Raw genomic sequence first — 24980 nt, forward strand, 5'->3', positions numbered from 1 at the left:
TTTAGAGAAGCGTTATTCAAAAGGTGGTCAGTGGTATAGGGATGTTGCTATCCATCATTCAAAGCAGTTTTTGAAATCGTTTTGGCCTAATGAAGAAGTTTTCTCAAGATTTAGATAAGTTTTATTCAAAAGGTGTTCAATATTGTAGGGATGTTGCTATCCATCATTCAAAGCAACAGTTTGAAATATTATAAATCATGAAGATCCACATTTTCCGTAGAGATGAAAATCGGTCAAATATAAAACAATCAAAGATTTGGAGCATTTCATTCCATTGTTATTGAACATTTTTCTTAAATTCAACTTACATTTTTTAGTCTTCCAAAGATGTGAAGCAAAATCCCCTTGATGTGCCTATGTAGATGAGTGCCACTTTGTCCACATGTAATATGTAGAATGATGTGTGGTACAAACACCTTTCTCCAATGTTAATGTTAGAGAAACCGTGATGTAAATAACCTTGCCAAAAGTATCACGTTGTGTGGTTTATATATCTCAGAATATTGGCATTATCTTGTATTTTTTTTTTTAATGTTGGTGTGAGGTCACACATCAATGATGTTATTATAAGGGGTTTGGAGAATCTTGTACTTATTTAACATGTAAATATGCTACTTTGAAGTAATGGAATAATTTTTCATGGTTGCTTCACCTTTTTTAACATTTCTCTTTCTGGTATGCAATGGAAACCTTGTTTCCATAACATACCAAATTTTCCTTAACATAAAATGACAAGTTCAATTCTTTTGAAATTTTCCACAAACTTTCTCATAGCTTGCACATTTTTGTCATCTTATAACAAGAACTGGCAATGTGGACCACTATGACATGTCATCAAGAAGGGCATTCTATGGGACATCACAATCTTGCCTTGTGCACAACCATCCCCTATTGCCAGAGCCCATGAGAAGCATATTCACCACATTTTTCAAATATTGAACTTGGATGAGAAATGTTATAGTGCCATATTCTCACCAACAAATTTAACCCCATTACTTAATAATATTACCACAAAATGAGTGTTGCCTAATAATTTATCAGTATTCCACTGGATAGGAATTTTAGATTGGCCTGAAGAAAATTCAAATTTCATTATGATTCAGTGAGGTTGAATTTAAGAATGAGGTTGATTGGTGTGTGATAAACTATTGATAATGAAATTATAAGTTAAAATTTTCAATTTAATCAAGTGCCTCAAGATTAGGGATTATGATAAATTATATATTTCATCCCCACCATATATCTGACTAATTCTAATCCTTCATCTGATAAAGTGAATATACAATAAGGTTTTCCTTATAGGTTAGTAAATTTCCAAATATTGTGCTTATTGTTCAAATAGATAATATCTTTCATTCTAGAAACCCTTACAATAATACAACATGTGGAACAAAAAACTTGTGCCCATGTTGATTGTAACACCTATATAAGGCATGGTGAAATAAACTTAGCCCTTCTAGACGTTAACACCTACTTTTCAACCCATATTAAAGTGTATAGATCAGATCATTTATAATGGATGGTAAAGTCTCAAACTAAATATTGATAAATCTATAGCATATACTTCTATCACTGTAATGATTCCCCCGGACTGTATCCTATATAGAAATTTCTAAATCTTTTTTCAATTTGGCAGGGTAGTGTAGTGCTCTATATTTCCCTTCAATAGACTTTCTTGTGTATTTCTAGTACTAAAACATGCTTAGAAATTTATAGCTACTAAAAAAAATCTACAAGAAGGTGATATATTCATAGTGCAATGGACACATTCTTTTCTTACAACTAATGTTCATAAGGAAATGGATACACTCTCTCCTTACAACTAAGTTTTTTTTTCTTGCCATAAAATTATTACCCAATAATAAAATCCATCATTTCACCAACCTTGCATCCAAACCATAGCATACATAATATCCCGTGAGATTTTGCGAAAAAAAGACTAATGATAAATATTTCTTGAATCTTTTCAATTTGTAATGTAACATTTTGTTAGTTGTCAAAGAAAAACAACTCAGAATTTTCTTTGAGGGGGAATAGGAGCCCCTAATATAGTACAAGAATATATCCCCATATATCACAACAAAAAAATATTTTGGATGATCTAAAAGCTGATAGCATGGTTGGTTATATCTCATTTCCATTGCTCAAATTCTCAAGTGAGTCCCAAAATTATCTGACAAACTAAAAATCTTATAAGCTAGTTAATGCTCTAATGATCCCAAGCTATGACAAAAAATCATTGAAATGTGACAAGTATTACTACATCTTTGAAGACTGTAGAATCATGATTTGAGATACATTACACCTTTGAGCCAAGAAAAAGAGAAACTTTGTTCTCTTTGTGGCACGAAAGACACCAAATACTAAAATCAATAAACATGCCTCTGATATATCTAAAATGTATCCAATTCTATGATATTAACATATGACCTCCCCAATAAGGATGTTATTGCTCTCAATTGGTCATTATAATGTTTGATTCTTGGGTTTGATTTTGTTTATGGTTATCACAAATAGATATTCCTCTAGTATCTGTCATTCTTGTGCAATAATTTTTTCTTCAACTTCCTCGAAAAAAGTTACTAATGGCATGCATCCATTCTTAGATCCACTCATGCTAACAAGGCTATAAACATTGCAACATCCTATATGCAGGTAACATGTCTCATTTTCAATTGGAACATATTTTTATTGAATTTCTTTTCTCCTTGAATAGTAGAGCTCATCACAAAGCCATAGTAAGATTGGTAATGCCACATGCTAAATCTAAAGTCTCCATTTCTACGACAGGTTGAAGCAAGGGAGTTAGATATAGGTGTGTTTGACTTTCCATGAACACTATATATAAGAAACTTTCCACCCTTTTGAGAATCAATAATTGATTTTGCTAGAAGAAGTCTATTGTCGATTCAATACAAACCACCACCAACTGCCATAAGCTAGAATTTTCACCCTAATCCATCATCGCTCCCTCATTCTCTCCAAGCTTCCACATGACCCCATGGTCTACAAATATATTCACCTTAGTGTGGTCAGGCCTGAGAATGAGCTAGGCACGAGGATTTGAGCATCTTACATTATCAGAGCCAGGTGAAGGAACAAAAGGTGTGAATGTAGATGTAGTTATATGAGAAGTAAATGGATCGTGAATCATTACCAGCCATCCTTTTCGTTCCCTCCTATCGCATTCTCAGTATTGAACCTTTTAGCATGGGAACAAGCAATGTTTCTTGTTGTTACTATCATGTTGTATTCATCTACAAAAAGGAATAATAAAACCTAATAAGACATTGCACTTCGATCATAATCAAACCATTTCCTATCAAAACAGATTGAGAATATTAACAAAAAATTTCACCCCATATCTCTTTTCTTGTAATGCCCTTCAAAAACACCCTATAAACCTTTTGAGAACTCACATACACCACTTAGCAAGGTAGACAATTACCAAAATTCTAAGAGAAGTGAACCTATAAGAGAGGTAATAGTATCAGCCTAGTAGATACAAACATAAACAAAAAGAATTTTTTCAACATCCAATGGAATAGTCGACAAAGATGTGATGGTCATTGCAACGATTACAACAAGAAATATATGTCTCATATCCAACGTTATAATCCGTGAGGATGCAGCAACGATATTTAACATTACAACACATTCTCAATATGGTAAGTACTAAAATAACCAAAATAGTTCATCTACTTTAGCACAAATGAAAGCAAACATGAATAAAAAACATTCACAGAATAGTCTTACAAATATTCATAATCCATGAATTGAGAAAGTGTTTGCCAGAAGGCTTTTTATATTAATTGAAACTTCCACGACACATGTATACAATGAACACCACTAGCTCCAATAGTGGAGCGTTAGACCCACTCCTTACTCCCCCAAACTACTAGTGTGCCTCTCTAATGCCTTGCGAGAGGACCCAAGGTGAAAATTCATTTTCTCATACAAAAAGGGTGTATATATAACCAAGAGGTGATTTTTTACCTTCCTTGTCACTGTTTGAATACCCCCATGATTTTTCGGCTTCCTATGACTTATTGACATTACATGACTATTCATATTCTAAATGTTTCAATTGGACTTCCACTTTACAATATATTTTGAATAGATAATTACATAATGCACAATAATGATGTGGCATATGTTTACTCGTGATACGACATGGCATGACACTGATGGCATGGACTGCATGATGATGTGGAAGTGTCGATTTGTCCTTCTTGATCCTTCTTTCTTTATGTCTTCAATACGAGATGTATCTAATGCATCATATTCCTGATAGATATGATTCGTTTTTTATATCTACCCTCCATATGGTTTCCAATCATATGGACTCTTGATGCGGTCCTGATATTTTGTCTTTTGTTGCAATCCAATGTTCCTTCATCTTCTTGTCTGGTGATCATCTTATCTCCTTAGGTGTCTTAGAGCATGTCCTCCTTCTCCATCTCCTTCTTCAGCATCTTCCCATAGCATGATAGAGTTCTTGCAGATGAAATCCACTCATGACAAGATGACAGCAGTCTGATAAACCCCTAGTCTAAGATGTTGTATGATGATCCACTAACTAAGCTAGAACTAGGTAGTAGGATGAGAGAGAGGCTCAGTGACTGTGCAGTTTCACACCTCATGTAATCAAGGGTCAGACATAATCCTTGATACAACAAAATGAATTTATCAAGCTTGGAATAAGAAAAAATATTATGCAACTGGAGAGATGAGCATTCCAAGCTGAGGGATTAAACATGGATTTTTTGCATTATGCAATTATGGAAGAAAAGGGAGCAAAAGTGATTGTGCAATTGTCAATTTAAATATCTCATAATTGAGGCTTGAGCCTTCAAACTATGCAACACATAGTATAAGCTGGATTATGCAAAAGTATTGTGATTTTGAGGCTCACTGAGTTAGGCTGTAGGGTTTTGCACTATTTTTGTCAACCCCACAATTATGGAGGTAGAGAAGACCTAGTGATCTAATAGTTGCGTAGTTCAAGCGCTCAAGTTTTTGGATTGAGATCAAGGACTCTCCATAGTGTGTAGATGGGGTGAGAATGGAGGGATGACTTGCGCAATTTTGGAGCCCAAGGCTCAGGCTTGTGCATAGAAACTACACAATGCACCATCTTGGAAGGAAGGAACTACAAATTGTGCAGTATCAAGAGGTATTGTAGGTTGAGGGTTGGGATTGGACAATATGTAGGTGAAGAATGTCGGATGACGCTACATTGTTCAGAGTTTTTCAAAATTTGGCTAATTGTGGGATTAGTGAAACTAATGTTAAAAGTGATAGGACTTGACCGTGATCATAGACTTAGAGTGCTTGAAGACACAAAATAGATCATATAGAGCACATTAACAACATACCTCCCTCAGTGTGACAACCTTTACGAGAAGTTAGGATAAGTGGGACACTAAATATACACTCTGCGACGATCATGATGACACTTCTGTGACAATGCTTAAAACTTTGGAAATGAGTGCGATGGAGGTTTACATGGGAAGGTTTGCTCATTTACAGAAGGATAACCTCTTGAAATCACCAAAAGAATGTTATAAGCATTGTGCAACATTCAACATGCCAGAAGATGAAAACAGATAAAATGTGAATGAAACTTGTGCTATTCGAACGACATATAAATAAACACATGCCAGAGTGAAGATAACATGAAAGTGGCACTAATTAGAGTGAAAGCAAGCAAAAATGAGAACCAAAAAAATGTAAAAGACACTCATGAAAATAAAGGTGTGCGAAAGTGACATTTTGCAATACTCATCGAAATAGAAGTAGAAGCACAACTAGAAGTGAGAAGTTGTCGATGTCAGTGCACATTGATTGTCGACATGGATTGGACATTGTACAGGCACAATATTGATGGATTGTGATATGCTTATTCAAGCTTTCATAAAATAATGCGCTCATGAACTTGCTATAAACTGAGCATGTGTGAGAAAGTACCCTTGACACTTCCAATCCAAGAAGGGAGATCGAAAGAATCAACTAAGCAATACGTGACTATAGAAATACTGATCCGAAGATCCACATTAGGCTCCAAAATTCTAGTGTAAGAAAACTTTTGGAGGGTATTTGTCATAACGGCAATACCTGGCGACACAGTGGTAGAAATCCATATTCAATGCCTTGGTGAATTATTTCATGTAGGGTCTAGTTGTCTAGGAATTATTGATTCATTGTTGAGAGTACCATGGTTTATCCACTTACCCTATTCATAAACATATTCCCCTCCATTCCTTTACTCTTTTAAACACAAACATAATATGAACAATGACATAATGTTTCGAATCAAGACATGGTAATGAATTTTGTGAGTTTTAGATATTCATAGTATAGTTTTTAATGTATGATGTTGCTCTACTGCTGGCAGGCTTGGACAATAACTTGATAGAGTCACTTCAGGAAAACAAACATTGCCCCAATGCCAACGAGCCTAGACAGTACCCCAACAGATTTTCTTGCTTCACCTCTTTGCGTAGGAAGATTTTCTCTTCTTTCACCTTTATGTATTTAGTTAAGGAGGACTCCGCATTGGAACATATTTATTGTGGGCAGAAGATGGATCTTGTCTTATTTAGAGTAGGAGAGGTTGTTCCTTCAAAGAAGCATATAGAGACATATGATTTAGGTTTCCTCATTTATATTTTTCCCTTATCCTTCTCTGCTTGACTGGATCATCCTGAAAACATAGAAACATAAAAACCGAGTGAAGGGATGGAGTTTCCAGAATAGATATGGAGAGCACGGTTAAACATAATGATTTATTAATGAAAGGATCATATTCTCCATTGGAACATCATTGACCAAAATTTTTAACCAAGGAAAGGAAGAAGGACATAGAGTTAGCCAAATGTTATAGTGTCACAAAGTCCTTTTGTATTTTTCCACATTCCCTTTTCATCCAATAGGTTATCTTCTGATGCAGGAGCATCGAGACCTAGTCAGAAATGTGAAAACTTGTTCACATGTTGTGGCTAAAAGAGGTTGAAATCCATTGACCTGATTAGTAAGAAAGCAGTTTTACCGAGAGGGTTGGATCTCTCAAGAAATTTTTTATAATTCATTATTGTAATAAATTAGAGACTATTTTATTTTAGATTCAGAGATAGGGATTGTTAGAATAGAGCTAGGAATTAGAATATTGTTGTTAGATCTATTAAAAATAGAGATTAGTTGTTAGATATTGTTAGGGAGTTTATCGATTGATAAAAAGGAGGAAAATGTAATGAGCGGGGTTTTTGTGTGGAGCGAGAGCATAGAGAGAGGGAGTGGATTTCATTCTTTAGAGATAGAGGTCTTTTTCTGTGTAATTTGGCATAAAGACTAGACTCTGTTATTGTTTACTGTGAATAAATCAGTGTTGTGTGCATAACGTGATAACAGCCCGTGGAGGCCTTTAAATGCTTGCCTTTTTTTTATTTGGATGAGATTGATGTTGTCCCTATGTTTTCATGTTTTTTAATGGAGATGTTGTGTTAAAGGATCGTTGGAGGAGTGCATTCCATTTTTCTGGTTTCGCAGGCAGGAGACGCAAAATATACTAAGTATTGGGCATAAAATACATTCAGATTGGAAATCTAGATTTCAAATCCATTAGATGGAGGTTTTGAATTCTTATCGGGTCCGTATAACCCCAAATCACATCACCCCTATGTATTTATTTGTTATATTTCCGAAAGCATTTTACAAAGAGAAATCATGCTAAACACTTAGCGGATTCAAAGACGTGGATTTGAAAACTTATGCACATGGGTTTTAGGCCTTATAGGGTCCAACCGATATATAGCATCACACAGTTAGATCGGCGCGTGACAAAGGCTTGTTCCCAAACCTTTACGATTGTGATTGTTGACATATATCACATCGGCACATCGGAGCGGCATTATATATTGTAAGTATCCCATTGAAATCACCGATAGTGATTAGCGATCGCATCAGACCTCCGCCGGTGGATAGCTCCAATAGTGTGGACCATTGGAACTCAATCGTTGATATTGCGATTCAATCTGAGCAATTCGATCGGCCATATCTAGATTTGTGGCAATAGCTCATATAACTATGTAAAAGGTGGAAAAGCTTGCTTTTAGCCTTTTTGAAGGTATTTTGGGTCCCGAAAGGGAAAAAGCATTCTTTTAAGCTTTTTCAAAGTCTTTTGGATTCTAATAGGGAAAAGGGCTTATAGTTTGGAAAAAGGGGTCATTGTTGGGTTGTATAGATCCATTTTTGGGTTTATATAACACCATTGTTTCTGTTGCATCATTTTTGGTATTGTTTGCAGCAAAGATTCCACCAAGTAGAGGCATTGGTCGAGGAAGAATTGAGGCAAATACAATTTTACTGGAAGAGGTACAAAGTCTGTTTACAATAATGGAGTCAACTGAGACTGCCCAGAGAAGAGCACCTGATGAAGGAACTGAGAGTTCTTCAGAAGAATCTCCTGCAGAGGAGGTAGTAGACGAAGACAATGAAACTGCCAAAATCATTAATATGTTGGAGAAGGTAGGAGGAAAACCTAAGATGGAAATTCCTATGTATGATGGGAGTCTGAATGCGGAAGAGCTAATGGATTGGGTCAGACCCTTAGACTAGTAGTTTGACTATGAAGAGGTTGATGAGAGGAATAAGGTGAAGTTTGCAGTTACCAGATTAAGGGGTCATGCCATCTCGTGGGACGAATTACAGACATCAAGAACGAGGAAAGGGAAGTCCAAGATCAAGCTATGGGACAAAATGGTAAGTAAAATGAAAGACAAGTTTTTACCTAAAGACTATAATTTGAATCTTTTTAAGCAATTGTAAAATTTAAGGCAAAAAGGAATGTCTCTTAATGAATACAGAAAAGAGTTTTATAGATTAAGTATCAGGGCAGGGCATGTAGAGGATGATGTCGAAAAAATAGCTAGATATATCAATGGCTTAAGGTAATATGATATACAAGATGAGATTACCTTGTTAAGTCTGAAAACTGTTGAAGATGCCTATCAATCAAGTTTGAACGCCAAAGAGAAGATATTGAGGAAATAGAGTCAAAGGAATAGAGGAAAAGGCTTAGCAGTCTTTAGAGGAGCTACCAGATCAAGAGGACAACAGCATCAGCATGAAGCAGGAAGCCCAAGTAGTAGACCACGATAGAGGGGAGAATCTAGTAGAGGAAGATTTGTGCCCAGAGGAAGACGGCGAGGAAGAGATGTTCATTATTACACATGCGGAGAATGCGGACGCATGTCATGGGACTGTCCTCATAATAAATTAGCAAGTCAGAGGAATGAAAATGTGGCTAAGGCAAAGTTAGAACCACCTCGGCTTGTGGAAAAGGAAGAACCCCCTGAAGAAGGTGAATCATTGTTATTGAGAAGAACTTTGCTTAGAGCAGAGCCAGAGACTACAGAACCTACACAAGGGAAGAATTTGTTTAGAACTACCTGTAAGGCAAAAGGTAAGTGTTGCAAAGTAATAATTGATAGTGGAAGCACTGACAATCTTGTGTCCACAAAGATGGTGGATAAGCTCAAGCTAGCAAATACCATGCACCCTACACCTTATAATGTGTCGTGGTTACAAAAGGGACATCAGATCATTGTGACTAAACAATGCAAAGTGGAGATACAAATTGGTACGTATAAAGATGTGATTTTATGTGTTGTAACGCCCATGTATGTATGTCATATATTATTGGGGATATCATGGTAGTTTGATAAAAAGCACACCTTTTTGTCGTTGAAGAACGATGCTGACAAAGGAACACCTCAGAGAAATATTATGCTAATAAGCGGAAAGGAGCTGCTGCAGGAAGTAGTGAACAATGAGGAGGTGAATTTCGCTATTGTTGGAAGACCAAAGGTAATTTTGACTTCCACAAACTTGAATGATTTGCTTTAAGAAGTTAAAATGACGAGATGATTTTGCTGATATTACTTGTGGATGAATTGTCGAATGCATAACCATCGATTAGGAGTATTAGTCATCAGATTGACTTAATACCGGGAGCAAGCTTGCCAAATAAAGTAGCATATAAACTAACTCCTCAAGAGAATGTAGAAGTTGGAAGGCAAGTACAGGAGATAATGGATAAGGGGCTAATCAGAGAAAGTCTCAGTCCATGTGTTGTACCAACAGTACTCAGTCCAAAGTAAGGAGGAGAATGGCATATGTGCACAGATTCCAGAGCTCTAAACAAGATCACAAACAGGTACAGAATTCCATTGCCATGCATGGATGATTTAATGGACTGTTTAAGTGGATCCAAATACTTTACTAAAATAGATTTGAAACGTGGATATCATCAAATAAGAATCCGAGAAGGTGATGAATGGAAAACTGCATTCAAGACAAATAGTGGCTTGTATGAGTGGTTAGTGATGCCTTTTGGACTGACTAATGCACATAGCACATTCATGAGGTTAATGAATGAAGTCTTGAAGGAATATGCAGGTAAATTTGTTATTGTGTACATTGATGATATTCTGGTTTTTAGTAAAAGTAAAGAGGAACATCTAGAGCGTCTTATGTTAGTCTAAAGAACTCTGCAAAAGGATAAACTACTAGTAAATTGAAGAAGTGTAGTTTCATGAAGGAGTAGCTGGTTTACTTGGGATTTGTAGTTTCCAAGGAAGGCTTGAAGATGGATCCAGAGAAGGTCCAAGCAATTTGGAACAGGCCTATTCCCATAAGCATATTTGAGGTAAGAAGCTTCCATGGACTTGCAAGTTTTTACAGAATGTTTATAAAAGGTTTTAGTCAAATTTGTGCACCAATTCTTGAGACAATCAAGGAGATCAATCAGCCATTTCAATGGACAGAAGCAGTAGATAGAAACTTTGATTTGTTGAAGAAGAAGACCATATAGGAGTCAATTTTAGCATTGACTAATTTTGAGAAAGTCTTCCAAGTAGAAACATATGCTAGTGGAGTTGCAGTTGGTGTAGTTCTAAGTCTGGAGAAAAGACCAATAGCATATTTCAGTGAGAAACTAAATGATGCAAAGAAGAAATATTGTTCTTATGGTAAGGAGTTTTATTCTATTGTGTAGGCTTTGAAAAAGTGGAGACATTACTTACTACCAAAAGAATTCATATTATATTCAGATAATCATGCCTTATAGTTTATCAATAACCAGCCAAAGCTGAATCAGGAACATGACAAGTGGGTAGAATTTCTGCAAAGTTTTACTTTCATAATAAAGCATAAGAGTGGTAAGTCAAATAAAGTAGCAGATGCATTGAGCAGGGTAAGTTTTAATATGAAATAATTCAAAGTTGGTGTTGTATGATTTGAGGAAATGATTGAGATGTACAAGGATGATGAAGATTCAGAGATATCTACACAATAGTTTAGAATCCAATGAGCCATAACAGAAGCCAGTGGTTGGACTACCTCATTGAAGGAGGCCTATTATTTAAAAGCAACAAATTGTGTATTCCCAAATGTTCCATGAGGGAAAACAACATAAAGGAGAAATATAGTGGAGGATTATCTGGTCATTTTGGACAAGATAAAATCTTCGCTCAGGTGAATGCTTTTCATTATTGGCCCAAAATGCAAGCTAATGTTAAAATGTTTGTTGAGAAATGCAGGATATGTCAGCATGGCAAAGGAAGGAGTCAGAATACAGGATTTTATCAGCCATTACCTATACCAAGCCGACCATGGGATGCAGTTAGCATGGATTTTATTCTAGGATTACCAAAAAATCAGAGAGGAAATGATTCCATTTATGTTGTAGGGTATAGATTTTCTAAAATGGAACATTTAATTGCGCGTAGGAAAACTAGTGATGCAACACACGTAGCTAATTTATTCTATTCAAAGATTGTAAGATTGCATGGTTTACCTGTAAGTATTGTATCAGATCGAGATACCAAATTTGTAGGGAATTTCTGGAGGACTATATGGAAGAAACTAGGAGCTAACCTCAATTTTATTTCAGCATACCATCCTCAAACAGACGGACAAATTGAAGCAGTGAATAGGAGCTTGGGGAATATATTAAAGATTTTAGTATATTAGAATCCCAAAGAGTGAGAGTTGGAACTAGCTCAAGTTGAGTTTTCTTACAATGATACACCAAACCGAAGCATTGCAATGAGTCCATTTCAGATTGTCTTTGGAATGCATCCAAGAGGTGTGTATGGGCTTAGGGATTTGGGAAAATAGGAAGCCAGGAGTGCAAGTGATGAAGAATTTGCAGAACAGATGCAGAGATTACAGGAATAAGTCAAGGGTAGATTGCAAGAAAGCAGCAAAAAATACAAGCCAAGGGCAGATCTGAAAATAAGAGAGAAAGAATTCAAAGTGGGAGACTTAGTGATGGTGCATTTGAGGAAAGAGAGATTTCCTACTAAAAATTACAACAAACTGAAAATGAAAAAGATAAGACCCTGTAAAATTATAAGAAAATTTTCAGCCAATGCATATGAGATTGAGTTACCAAAAGGGATTGGGATATCCCCCATTTTTAATTTTGCAGATATATATCCATACAAAGAGGCAGAGACAAATTTGCAGGAAGAAGCTACAAGGGATGAAGTTCAAACCGTGAACTGGGAGGAACAGGTACCAAAAGCAGTCATGAAAGAAGTTGAAGCTATTTTGGATGAAAGAGTATCCAAGAAAACTAGAGGGCAGACTTATTTCCAATATCTAGTCAAGTGGAAGGGACAGCCAGTGGAAGATTCCATTTGGTTGACAGCAATAGAACTACAGAAGTATGGGGTAAGTCCTAAAGTTTGAAGGACAATTCTTTTCTTCCTTCGGAGTCTGATGCAGGAGAATCTGGACTTAGTCAACAATGTGAAAACTTGTTCACATGTTGTGGCTAAAAGAGGTTGAAATTCATTGATCTGATTAGTAAGAAGCCAGTTTTACTGAGAGCATTGGATCTCTCAAGAAATTAGTTATAATTCGTTATTGTAATAAGTTAGAGACTATATTATTTTAGATTCAGAGATAGGGATTATTAGCATAGAGATAGGAATTAGAAGATAGTTGTTAGATCTATTAAAAATAGAGATTTTCTATTAGATATCGTTAGAGAGTTTATTGATTGATAAAAAGGAGGAAAATGTAATGAGAGGGGGAGGAGTGGAGCGAGAACATAGAGAGAGTGAATGGATTGCATTCTTTAGAGACAAAGGTCTTTTTCTGTGTAATTTTGCGTAAGGCCGAGATTCTGTTATTATTTACTGTGAATAAATCAGTGTTGTGTGCATAATGTGATAATAACCCGTGGAGGCCTTTAAATGCTTGCTTTTTTTTTATTCAGATGAGATTGATGCTCTCCCTGTGTTTTCATGTTTTTTAATGGAGATGTTATGTTAAAGGATCGTTGGACGAGTGCACTCCACTGTTTTGGTTTCGCAGGTAGCAAACCCAAAATATACTAAGTATTGGGCGTAAAATACATTCGGATTGGAAATCTGGATTTCAAATCCTTTTTTGAATGCTTATCGATTCCGTAGAACCCCAAATCACATCAGCCCTATGTATTTATTTGTTATATCGCCGAAAGCATTTTACAAAGATAAATCATGCTAAAAGCTTAGCGGATTCGAAGACGCGGATTTGAAAACTTATGCACAGGAGTTTTGGTCCTTATTGGGTCTGGCCTATATATTGCATCGTGCAGTTAGATCAGCGCATGACAAAGGCTTGTTCCAAAACCTTTGCGATTGTGATTTTTGACATATATCCCATCGGTACTTCGGAGCGGCGTGATATATTGTAAGCGTCCCATTGAATCACCGATAATGATAAACGATATCACATCAGACCTCCACCGGGGGATAGCGTCAATGTGTGGACCATTGGAACCTGATCACCGATATTACGATTCAATCTGAGCCATTCAATCGGCCAGATCTGGATTTGTGGCAATAGCTCATAAAATTGTGTAAAAGGTGGAAAAGCTTGGTTTTAGCCTTTTCAAAGGTATTTTGGGTCTCGAAAGGGAAAAATCACTGTTTTAAGCTTTTTCAAAGGCTTTTGGATTTCGATAGGGAAAGGGGCTTATATTTTGGAAAAAGGGGTGATTGTTGGGTTTTATAGGTCCATTTGTGGGTTTATATAACACCATTATTTCCGCTGCATCATCTTCATGCAAGGTCTTAAAAAACAAAGGGAAATAAAATACACAACAAGGAAACAAAACCAAAAGACAAGAAAGAAAGTGGCTAAAGAAAAATATTATGTGAAACAAAAACCAGAAAACACAAGACAAACTACAGGAAACGAATGTAGGATGAATGTGTAGTTAATCTAAAATGCAAATAGACCTAATCCTAACCTATCCAGCTATAAGATTGGGGTCATTTATAATGGAATTTCCAATGTAGCCATCGTAATTATTCCTAACCTGCATCCACAAATATATGAGAAATTGGAACATATATAAAGCAATGTGCAATAAAAAAGATAAAATCTTGAAGAACTTGCACAAATGAAAGAAGTTATTGCCTATGGGAAGAAAAATGTGTCATACCCACTACTTCTAACCAGTCCACATTCTTACATTTTATATGTAAACCATAATAACACAAAGCTCAAATAATTCTTGTGAATGTACCTTCTTCTATGTAATCCTGATTGGCAAGCATTAGAAAAGGCCAAAACTTGTTCTTTGCAACAGATCTTGCTAATTAAGATTGCCCCAACCATTCGACGATTAGATCATGAAATTCAAAACATTCCTCTTGAAAATCCTGAAAATTTTGAAATAATGATTTTTCAATTAAAAGAACGGCATCATGATGAGAATATTTTGAGGGAAAATAGATCTGATCATATTCAAAAGGCTTGTGAATATAGTGAGCACCTGACATATACATCAGTGAAGGTTGAAGTGCCTCAACTACTTGATAAGTATTTGAATGGTGAGATAAACGATAAATATTAATCGATGTGAAATAATTGTCATCAAGTATACTGGCAGGAAGAGGATAAAAGGAATGATAGATAATATTATAATCAGATGGACTAATTAAAGCTCCAGACTCCCAGTTTGTAGTTAACGAAGATAAATGAATTTGAGTAGCTTTGTGAATGCTTTGAATAATCAAACCAAATTCCTTGCAAATCAAATGTGCCAAACCATTTTCAAATCATCCTAATCATAAAAAAATTAACAAAGATAGTTTTTAAAAAGATCAACTTCAAAATTCCATGACTCTATGAGAGATAACCATTCCAAACTTGAGTTTGATGTGAGACATTTGCATGAATATGGATCAACTGAAGAAGATTCTTGAATCTTTTCCAAAACCAAATATCAATAGTTTGAAATGTTACATCTAAAATACCAAACATATTTCAAAAATAGATTTTCGTCGAGTGAGACCATGAAAAGGGAAGGATTGTGTGAGAGAAACTAGTTCTGACTTAGTTTTGTGGGGCTTAAAAAAGTTGCAAGCTACCAACATAACCATCAAAAAATGTTGAAGTGCCTCGACTACCCCACAAGTCATGAAAATTTTAAGGAATGTAAAATCACATCCTAAATATTGAACAAGGCCATCCACGGTGCGAGGATAACTACTACCATTGGTTTCAATAAGACCACTACTAATCGAATGGCATAGATCTTTGTCACTGACTTGTCTGGATTTCTCAACTTCAAAATCTAGATTACTCAAGTTGAAAGATTCATTTTATCGCAAATTTAAAGATGTATGAATCGAGGAAATTTCATGAGAAAGCTGGTTTGGAGAGTTGTCTTCATGCAAGAGAAGAGATGATGAGGGATGCAAAGAGTACTCAATTATTTGATTGTTTTCATTTTCATCATGGATAATCTCACCACCCTGTGTCAATTGAGAAGATAACTCATCAGATGAAGAACCTGAAGAGCATGGAGTATCTTTATCGGAAGTAGATGCATTGAAAATAACCAAACATAAGGGATAATGAGATTAAGGGGAAGCCTTGATAAGAAAATATTCTTTCACCGAATCATATTTTAGATCTAAATTAAAATCTTCATGAGAAATCGAAAGGTTAGAATATGCATTTGGGAATTCATCATAGCATACATCAACATAATCATCATCATCAAAGTGATTGTTTCCCAAGACTGTGGATCTAAACAAATTTATTTAATTACATTCACTTTTGAAATTAATAGATTCAATATCAACCAAGAATAAGGAGACACAATCTTCACATGAAGAATTTTGAAAAAGATTGAAAGAATCTTCACCTTCTTGCTCCTCTACATGTGTAATCTGACTACCTTGAACCTAATCACAATTTGGACCAACAACATGAAAATAAAAAGAGTGTGAGAAACTAGTTTATGGAGTAGATTGCTCCAGCACATCATGGTTCAAAGGTTCATGGCATGCAGATGATAGGTGAGAAACTAGTTGATGGAGTAGATTTCTCAGGCGCATCATGGTACAAAGATTCATTGCATGCAGATGATAGGGGATAACTGAAATCCAAATCATATTGAAGACTAGAGTTATGAAAAATAACATCATCTTGTAGAATGGAGTTAGACTTCACCATAGGCTTCATGAGTCATTCTTGAATTTCATCCATTGAATCTGAATCATGAAGAGTGGAAGAAGAATGAGAAGATGGATCAGGAATTTGATTTTTGGATTTCCCAACTTTACAATCTTCACAAGGAGGCACCCACATGAGGATTGGAAAAGGAGGAGGACAAGGAACAAAAGGAAAAGTAGGTTCCTCCATTGAAATTAAATATGTCTCATGGTTTAGAAGAATTGGGGAAGTAAAAACATCAGTAATTTTGGATTCAAACATACTCAAAGAAATCTGAACCAAATGTTCAAACTTTTGCTTATAGAAATTCAGATCCGTATATTCTTTATGAAACCCATAACATAAATGAAGGAATCTATTAGCAAAACGATCAGCTGATTCATCAGACTCCATTCCAATTTTATTTGTTTGTTTGTTAACATCTCGGTAATCATACCAATCGAAATCTTGGTGAAGTTCCTTAGTAAATTGATGAAAACAGTGAATGGAATGAGATGGTAACTTATTACACAATCCAGCAACACGACCTTCAAGAGTGAGGGTCAATAAAATACACGTAACATCTTAATCATTGATTTCAAGAGTTTACAAAACCCAAGAAAATCATTTTATGTTTCTGGATAAAAACATACCACCCTTGTCATTAAACTTGAATTGAGAGAATACATTAAGAAGTTCCACAAAGAATAAAAGTTTACCAGGAGGTAGGTTGGAAAAACACTGTTAGGCTATGATTTGGGAAAGATATATTTAAGATAAGATATTCAAAATAGACTCAACAAGAAAAACTTGTCATATATCCATCCTTCTAACACCATTTTGTTGATGGTGCTGGAAATCCATCAACCAAGGGGGTTTTCTTGATGTAAAGTCCCAATTAGGCCTCACACCAACTGGAATAGGATCCTCATCTGATGTTTCACCCTGGTTGCCATATATTCTTTCATATATTTGTTGGCTCTAACTGTCAGGAAGAGAGAGGAGTGAAAATGTGCCTTCGAAATGAAAGGGGGTGTGGCTAGTGAGTGTTCATTCATATGTGTGTCAAAGTTATTTTATTACGGAGGGGGAAAATAAGTGAGCCTCTAAGAGAGAGGTAATAGTAACACCCTAGTAGAAACACACATAAATAACAAGAATTCATTCAACATCCAACAAAATAATCCATAAATATGTGACGGTCATTGCAACCATTACAACCATTAAACGAAGCCTGCCATACTGACCTTCGTATGAAATGTGGATATGGAAAAAAAATCTTTAGTGAAGATGTTAGGATAGAGGTTAGAGCAAATCCCTTAATTATATCCTTTGTAGATTATAGATAAAGAGGATAATATATACCAATGCGCAGCACGACCCACATTTGGATCCGACAACATCGAGACCCCAAGGAAGAGATATTTCATATGTGTCACCACCTATAAGTATGCAAAGTACCCTTCAATAATTATGTACAACCAAGACTCTAACATGAACCCAAAGGTTGACATTTTAAAGCTTAATGTTTCCATTGGTATACTTTAAGGGAGGATATAGTATCAAATAAATTTTATAAAAAGAACGACCATAAATGGGTATCCAGGAACATTAATAATACCTATTATAAATTAACCAAAAAAGTATTTAGTATAGCCATTGTGATAGATATCGACTATGAAAGAAAGCGTAAGATTTAGTTACCAAATGTAAAAACTTTATATTTATATAAATAGAATTAGTAAAAAAAAATAAAAAATGATTCAATAAAGCATACTACACTTATCATTATATATAATAAATCTAATAAATAAAAATAATACTATGGAATTTAAAATACTCAATACAATAAAAAAAAATTAATCACAAAATGATATGGTTATTTTTTTTATCAATTTAAAGAAATCAGACATTAATAAAGAAAATTATAATATTCTATAATAATATTTCAAAATGCTCTCTCTTTCCTTGTTTACCCAACAAACTTAACACACATACACTCACATTGGCACATAAAGAATATCAAGCAAAATTTCGATAATAGTCCTATGTAAAATACAAAAACTTCCACTAAGAGAATTACATTAATGTATTTAGATAATAGGTATGTATTAAAATATTCATGGTTATAGGTAGGGAAGATTTTGTGAGAATATGGTGGCAAGTTTAGGTGGTCTTTTAGAAGCTCATTTTATCTAGCTCAAACATTAAAGATATAGATTTAGTAATAAGCCTTCCATCCACTTCACTCCATGATAACTCTTTTTATTGAATGAAAAATAAATATTAAAATGTTGGGAGTTGTTAGTAATGAAACGAAGAATTGGTTAACGATTTATAATTCATTTTCTCAATACTATTTCTCCTTATTAAAATATCTTCTTATATCTTCTTATTTTACATAATGTACTCCCCTTTCTTGGCCCAAATAATTACGAAAATTTTAATTTTCAAATATAAAGATTTTAAAACAACACTCTCTCATACATAAACCCTTAATAAAAACAAACAAATACATACATAAAACTAACCATAAAAATGTGAAATATAAAAATATTTAACACGTTACTATACAAATCAATAAACCATTTTAATAAAAAAAAACTCACAGCAAAAATATAAAAAGAGAAGCCTTAACACCAATAAAAACTCTTCTAACAAATATTTTACTTCATTGTAAAACACTTACATACACAATTATATTATGATAATCCTCATAACTCATTTATTCCTCCCACGAGATATGGAATACATAGTAAGCTCTATTCCATGATGAACTTGCTATAGAATCTCCATGACTAATCTAAGTCTAATTCTATGTGTGATATATGAGGTATTGTGTTAAGAAATACATGGTTCATGTACGTTTCATAGTCATTATTTGGAATCATTTCAGTAGATACTTTACATTAACAGAGCCCTTGAGAAAAGTTTGAACGTAAAATCTTTGAAAACACTTGCACTTCCATATATTTGAATTATTTTCACATATTTTATAAATTTTTAATATAATATATATAGGATTGACATCAATTTATTAAAATTATTTCAAATATTTGTTTTTAAATAAATATATGTTAATGTTCTACGACATAATTTTTTTATACTTATTTAAAAATAAAAATTATGTAGCCTAATGATTCTTATATAAATATTTTTTTTTCATTAATAGGTATTATTTATATTATATATTTATTTCACTTTTTAAAATTAAATATATTTTCATTTTTAATTATATATTTATTAATTTTTTATATTTTTAATAAATATATGTTTTATTATTATAATCATTATTACTTAAAATTATTTGAATGAAATATACTTAAATTATAATTTTTTTATAAAAATATTTTATTTTAATTTTATTCATAAAAACAAAATTATAATATAATAAATTAATTAATAAATTTAGTACTTTACTTCTTATTATTTTCATATTATATTTTATTATTATTATTTTATCTATTCACACTACATATAATCTATAATAAAATTTAATATTATAACCACTATAACATCTCTCACATACTCCAACCATAATTCTAAAATTTATTTTAACGAAATCAATTTTCTATATTAATAATATGAAATGTTTTAATAGAATTACTCAACAAGAACAACATATCGAATCGTGTTATAAACATGAATCATCATGGAGAATACTTCATATATCCTAATTAATACTCCATTTTGCTCTTTTCTTTCAATAATAAACTCAATGAGAATGGGACGCTTTTGCTAGAGTTTTCAACCTTCATAATGAGTTAAATAACTCTTACATCCTAAAGAGATATCTAGTCTATTACCGTTGTATGTTGATATGGTTCTCAAGTTTAATTAATTGATCTAATGTCTAACTCTGTCGTCGTTCCGAGGAATTAATTAAAAAATTTATTGTTTTGGATAAAAGTGTGTTTAACATGTTTATGTTTTTTAATGTATTTTTATGTTTTTATCAGTGTAGGTCTTCTTTAAAGTATACATAACAGATAATCATTGTTGGATACAAAATTTAATTTCGTATTCAGTAAGAATATATACTTGAAATTTGAGTTAATCTATATGGAGATATGTCAAAAATAAAGTTAAAAAAAAAAAAGTAATTTTTTTCTTTTCCCTCCAAAATTCATAAACCCTATTTTATTATTTTTTCTTAAAAGAACATTTTTAGACTGAAATTTCTTCTAATAATAAAGGTTGTCAGAAATGGCTCATCTTGTCTTACTATGAAGAATCCTTAAATCTGTATGGGGCTTGTGGTTATTATCTTTATATACCATTTTCCCACTGCACGAGGAATTTCCAAGAAACAAAGATTCATAAAATTGGTTAGTTGGAGTTCTCAAGCTTTTTATTTCTCAAATACTTGGATAGTGCAAAATTCCATATTTTTATTGTGTGATTTTGACAAATTGTGTGTTGATTATGTAAAGGTGGAACATTACCCCTCGCTTTCTCCACTTTCAAAGGCATTCTTTAACACTTTGCATTTTGAATATGGTTATTCATTCATTTGCACCATCTATGTCACCATTAGTAATATTCTTATGCTGATAAATGTTTTATAGTAATCAATTGAGATAACTGATCTTTCAATGAGAAATGGAAAATAAATGGACATGTAAGACAATCACTATCAAATTTTTAATAAAATATGGAACGCGAATGGAGAGGATGTAATTTTATAAAATATTTTACAATCTATATGTGTTTTCATGCGCCAAGATGCCCTTCCTAACCTATGTATGTCATAATTCATAATTCATTAATTTAAATGCTAATAGAGACATGCTCTAAACCATTACGTTCCAGACATATTTGATTTCTTTATCAAAAATTTTGACTTCACATCAGTTGTGGTCAATCTTTCAATTTCCAAAAACACCAGGTGTTATCCCTTATCACTAAATATGAGTGGCTTTTAACAACTTTTACACCCGCATATATATCTTTTCTTTCCAACCTAAGTTGATTTCAGGTTATAAGAGTTTTTGATGATGATAGAATAATGATTTATTCTATTATAAAATTATATAAAGTTTAACTGAATTTAAATGTTCTATAAAAAAAGATTATCCTCACAATTAATTAATGTAACACTAATTTTCTAAGGAAATACTCTACTTTAGATACATTTTTCTTTATAAATTCACTTATCATAAATTATTGGAAAAAATTTAAACACTTCATTTGTCTTGGAGACATCTTATGCTTATATAAATTTCTATCTATTTGAATTCAATGCATTCATAACTTTATATTTATCTTATTAGTCTATGTCTCCTGTGACATAGGACTATAGTAATCGAAATGACCTATCTTTACAAACCTTAGACGTCGATTGATATAGTCTAAAACTTATTAACCATGCTTTGTTACATATTGTCCCCACCACATTTCCTCAACCAATCAAATATATCAACTTTTTTCAATTGACGAATCAATGTAATTTTCATCTTATTTGGCCTCATACCGAGGCAAGTATGAGGCCAAACTTAGTATACATATGGGAAAATAATCAATTTTTTAGCTTCACAAGAACTAATGATAACATTAATTCTGGACATTAAATAATAAAATGTTTGAAAACTATGGCTCCCAAAGTAACATTAAATCAAAAACATTGTCGATTTCTTTTCTAGATGTATGTTTTCCACCAATTCTATCTACATATAATAAGTGCCATTCACTGTAACAATTTTCATATGCTTTCTATCACACTATCATTAGTGTCCTTGAGCCCTCTATCCCCATGCTAGAAGCAAACAAGAACACCTTGATGCTCTGTGTTAACAAGTTTTATTTTAGATAGTTGGAATAGAAAGAAAATTTGTTGGAGTAGTAAGTCAACTTATGGGAGGAACCAAATGGACCAGGCATATGGATAGCAACTGGATAAATAAATATTACTTGTATGTATAGCATAACCATGTTGCAGAACGAAAGGAACCAGACAAATGGTTAGCAACAAGATAAACAAAGATTGCATGTGTGTATAGCATTACAGAATGCTACTTCTTCTGGACCTTTGAACGAAATTAAATCCAGACAAAATATTATGAAGATATTGTTAAAATGGTATGAATTAAACCATTATTATTTCTCAATTTCTCTATCCTACTTTTCAATAATTGAATCAAAGGATACTCCCAGCTTGAAATTATTTAATTAGAGTTAAGAATTGCAGTGCATGTGACTCACATGCCCTAGAATAAGAACTTCCACACCTACTTCGATCACACTAATATGGGAATGGAAACACATCAAGGGGAATTGAAATGGCTCCCATCTTGCCATACACATGGATAAACCAATTTAGTGGGGGTGATGAGGTGCACATTTAAGAGAGATTAGGGAAGTTTAATTTTGACTGTCCCAAGACATATGGATGACTCCAATATACCTGATATTGCTAATTAGAATGCTATAGATCCTGGTGGTTTATAATTAGAATGCTATAGTTGTTGCATGTGCTCTCTTCGCTACCTTTGTTTAGTATTTTTGTACACTAGAAAGACCATAAAGCAATCTTGCACTTGCAAGGAGAATAGGATTTTACAAAGTTCCTTTTCCATTGTGAATGTCTGCCAAAGCTAGCAAGTCTTCAACAAAGTCTTATATGATGGATAATACCTTTACGAAGAATGTTTCTTGTAACTAGCTAATCTTTGAAGCATACTTGTCTGAAATTTGTGCTTCTCAAGACACACTAGAAATTTTGGATGCGAGACCATATTCATTTTTTGTTGGGATATATATTTGCAAAACCTTTAGGGAACTACTCCAAAAGTAACCTATTAATTCAGTCCAAGCACTAACATCTGCAATTTGACATCATATCGCTCATCAATTAAGTCTTCTTTGATTAGCCACGTGAATTGCTTCACACAATCCCCTCCATAGGAGACAATTTGTAATATACCTTATTTTTAATCAAAAGAAATTTTCCTTAGTGAATTTTAATCATGTATAAACTTGTTGAGTCTCGACACTTCTTTTCCAACTCCAATATTTTCATCAAAAATTTTAAGCCTTTTGGCTAGAAGGCCATTGTTCGAGACAACAGAAGAAGCCAGAATTATTTTGGTAGAGTACTTGGAAATCTTTATAACCTTGTCAACTCCACCCCTTCCTTCTAAATAACCTTCTCAATGATATGCAAAATCTCTTCGTTTCCTTTTACTTTTGATATTATATGCACTGACACTAGTATTGATATTAACACTTTTAGCAACATTGCTTATGAATGTGCCTGTAAATGCCTTTGTCAATGTCTATGGATTTGAAGATGGTTTCTTCATTTCCATCCCTCCAAATTCTATCTAATGATAAATCTACACAAAAAGACATGAATATACTAGTGATCGATAACAATATGCTTGACTCCAGGGGAATAATGGTCACTGAATGAAATCAAAGTTGTCAGGCCACCTAATCAATACTTATGATATCCATGACATTCCCAAACTAGCAGGACCAGAAAAACCAAACATATAATCACTATGACAGATTATTGCACCCTACGAACTATTGACACGAACTTCCATGAACGTGTCAATATCCTACCCTGCTCAAGGTAAGGACGTGTTGCCTCACATCCCTCTTATTTTTAGAAAATATTTCCATCTATTCGAATTCGATGCACTTATCTTTCATAAGATTCAGTTAACCTATATTTATATCTAATTTAGCATTTTCAGCACTTGTGTGAAAGCGTAAAAATAATAAGCAATGATTCATGCCATCTTACTTGCAAGATAGTGATGACCATTGCGACTATTTTTTAACTATCATTACATTCAATTAGGAAGGTTGACGTTTTGAGTATAACGACATAGGACGGTAAGTAATAAATAATAATTCCTCAATAAAATAATTACTTACAAATTATCATTAAAATTATAATCATAATTACTTTATGAGGTGGCCATACTTGTAATATTCTAAGAAGACAATTTGTAATTGAATTAATTCATTGAATTAACTGAATATTATTTTTTACATTAATTAAGTGAAATTGAATTAATTAATTATATTGAATACTATTAAATTAATTACATTGAATACTATTAGATAGCATTATTCTAAATCTAATTTAATTAATTGATTGATTTCATTGAATATTATTATTTCATTCTATATTAATGGATTGCATTATTATATAACATGGATTCATAGATGCAATGTAAATCTAAACTAGTACTCTCAAAGAGAGTTCTTTTGGTAGCCTAAAGTAAAAAACTAAAAATACATTTATATTTTATTGAATCATTTTATAAAATAATTATACTTAAAATTTTTATTATTTTATTTTTAAAGATTAGTATAGTTCCATTCATATATGGAGATAATGTACAATCATATTTTGTTTAGGTGGAAATATTAGTAGGAGTGGGACATTTATTTTGGATCTCATGAGTTTGGTGGTTAGTGAATAATATTAGATTGCATTATTATATAAGATGGATTTATTA

General features: G+C 33.3%; 1 pseudogene; it reads right to left on the minus strand.

Moving 5' to 3' along the window:
* Window positions 1–22998: 22998 nt before the first annotated feature.
* LOC149201512 (peroxisomal membrane protein 11A pseudogene) lies at window positions 22999–23813 on the minus strand (annotated as a pseudogene).
* Window positions 23814–24980: the final 1167 nt, after the last annotated feature.

This window comes from Pinus tabuliformis, chromosome 2_1 (genome assembly GCF_031772625.1).
Source record: "Pinus tabuliformis cultivar Carrire ecotype Pingquan chromosome 2_1, CPIR1, whole genome shotgun sequence".
Classification (NCBI taxonomy): Eukaryota; Viridiplantae; Streptophyta; class Pinopsida; order Pinales; family Pinaceae; genus Pinus; species Pinus tabuliformis.